Consider the following 2,589-nt stretch of genomic DNA (forward strand, 5'->3'; position numbering starts at 1 on the left):
TTTTGCAGCTGAATCAGCCAATTCATTATCATAAATATTCATATAAGCAGGAACTCAGTGCAGATGAATTATCAGCTTTGATGTTCTTCTCTTTTGAATTTTCAAAATAGAGTTTAAGATCAGTTCAAGATTCATTTGATCATTATAAATCTGACTATTTCTAAGTCTTTTTAAAGCAGCTTGACTATCAGAGAATATTCATGCCTCTTTCAAATAATTTCCTCTTTTATGAGATTTTATTTCAATGAGTTTGAAAGCTTTCACTATTGTAAATAGTTCAGCATCAAAGACTTCACATTCAGAGTCTAGATTTCAGAAATCTGAGATAAAATTGATATTATCTTCAGTATAAGCAATTCCTGTGTCTAATCTATTCAAGTTCTCATTTTTTGAGCCATCTGAATAAATCAGAATAGAGTCTTTTATATTAATTGTAGAAATTCTCTTCAAATGCTGTTCATATTCTTTCTCTTTTGATAGTTCACTTATTTATAAGTCTATAAGAGATTCAAGCTTTTCTCTCCAGAGAGATAACTTCTCATGATCAACTTTTTCAATATTTAAAGAAGAAAATTGATTTTTAATCAGAGAGCATAGTCTGTACAGTTGAGAAGGCATTTTCTTTGAAGAATTATTTTCATTTCAATCAAGAAATCTATTTCAATCCAGTTCATTATCAGAGTTAATTGATGAAAATGAAGAAGAGACTCTTTCTCTGATTATATAATTTGAGCTCATCTTTACAACTCTCAGAGCATAGTTCATACAGGCCTTTTCAAATCTAATAGCAGAAGGAGAAATTGAAGCTTCAATTTTCATTGCTTTAATAGGAGATGATTTGAATGCTCTCAGAATTCTTCTCAAGGCTCTGTTTTGCAGACTTTGAAAGAGTTCAGTGAAATTCCCTTGATTATTTTATCAAACTTAAACTTCATAATCAGCTACTGATGTAATACAGGCTATATATAACTGTCTCATAGCCTGGAAGAATAGACCTCTCTCTGTATTTAATAGTCTGATTATGTTGTTCAATAGTCTTTCTGCCTTGACAGTTCTTTGTTGAACATGATATTTAAAATTCAACTTGAAGTTTAATCATACTCCTAATCATTTGACATTTACACTGGGTTTAATCTCTCTATTTAAAAGAATTAGAGATAGTTCTTTCTCATTGAATCTCAGAAAGAAGTGAATTAACTCAGTTTTATTCATATCAAATTGAATTTGATTGATATCTGCTCTAACAAAGATTTTCTTTGCAGCTTCTTCAATTACTTTCAAATTCTCTTTAATAGTTTTTGAGCTGTAGACTAGATCAATATCATTCACATAACTCAGAGATTGCACTATTCTCATATTTCTATTTTTAAATAGATATACAGTGTATATTGCAAATAAAATGAGTGAGATTGAAGATCTCTGTGATACTCTCACTTTTATCTCAGTCTTGTCTTATTTCATTCCATCAAAGAAGAGTTGTATACTTCTTTTAGACATAAAACAGTTAACTCATTTTATTAGAGAAAGTGACAGTTTTAATATCTTCAATGTCTGAATTAATCTTGACTTTAAAACATGATCAAATGCTTCTTTTATATCAATAAAAACTGCAGTTGAGACCAGATTCTCATGCTTTGCTATTTGAATATCATGAACAACTGAGAGAACAGTGTCAATTGCAGAACACTGTTTTCTATCTCTCATTTATTCACTGAATAAAAGAGAATCATCTATAGAGCTTATAAAAGATAGTTGAGTAGCTATTATCTTTTCTAAAACCTTTCCTAGGCAGTTCAATAGAGATATTACTCTATATGACTTAGGAATTGAAGTTTTTCTATTAGGTTTTGCAAGAATTACTCCAGTGGCTTCTCTCCAGCATTCAGAATGATATTCATTTTTCAAGAGATTGAAAAAGAGCTCAAAATATTCATTCTTTAAGTAGAAATATGTATTCTGAATAATCAAGTGATTAATTGAATCAGGATCTGCAGCAGTTTTAACAGAACTTGAGAAGATAGCTGACTCTAATTCATCTTGTGTAAGATCAGATCATTCTCAGTCATTTTCATCAATGTAGTTGAGAAGTGATATATTCTCTTCCTCTGAATCTGAATCTGAATCTGATGAGTTCTGAAAGAGAATTCTCATGAAAGCTTGACATTTTTTCTTAAAAGAGTTTGCTGTATATGATTCATTCTGAAACTCATATTCTAAGACTGGAAGTTTTGCTACACTTCTTGTTTTAGTATAGTTAAAAGCTTTAAAAACTTTCTTCTCTTATGCTTCTTCAAGAAATTTATTCCAGCAGTCTGTTTTAGCTCTTTTAATATCTGAAAAATATTCATTTCTGACAGCTTTGAACTCTTCATCAGATATTACATCATTCTTTCAATCTCTTCTAGCAGTAGCTAATTCTTTTCTTTTAGATGAGATATTCTCATTTCATCAAGGTTTTGAATACTCAGAAGATTTTCTCTTTGAAATATTATCTCTAATACTTGTTAGAATAATAGATGTAATAAGCTTCACTCTATTCTCAAGCATTTCATTTGAGATATCTTGACCAGAATTCCAATATAGCTCATT

Source organism: Blastomyces gilchristii, assembly GCF_000003855.2.
Source record: "Blastomyces gilchristii SLH14081 genomic scaffold supercont1.20, whole genome shotgun sequence".
Lineage (NCBI taxonomy): Eukaryota > Fungi > Ascomycota > Eurotiomycetes > Onygenales > Ajellomycetaceae > Blastomyces > Blastomyces gilchristii.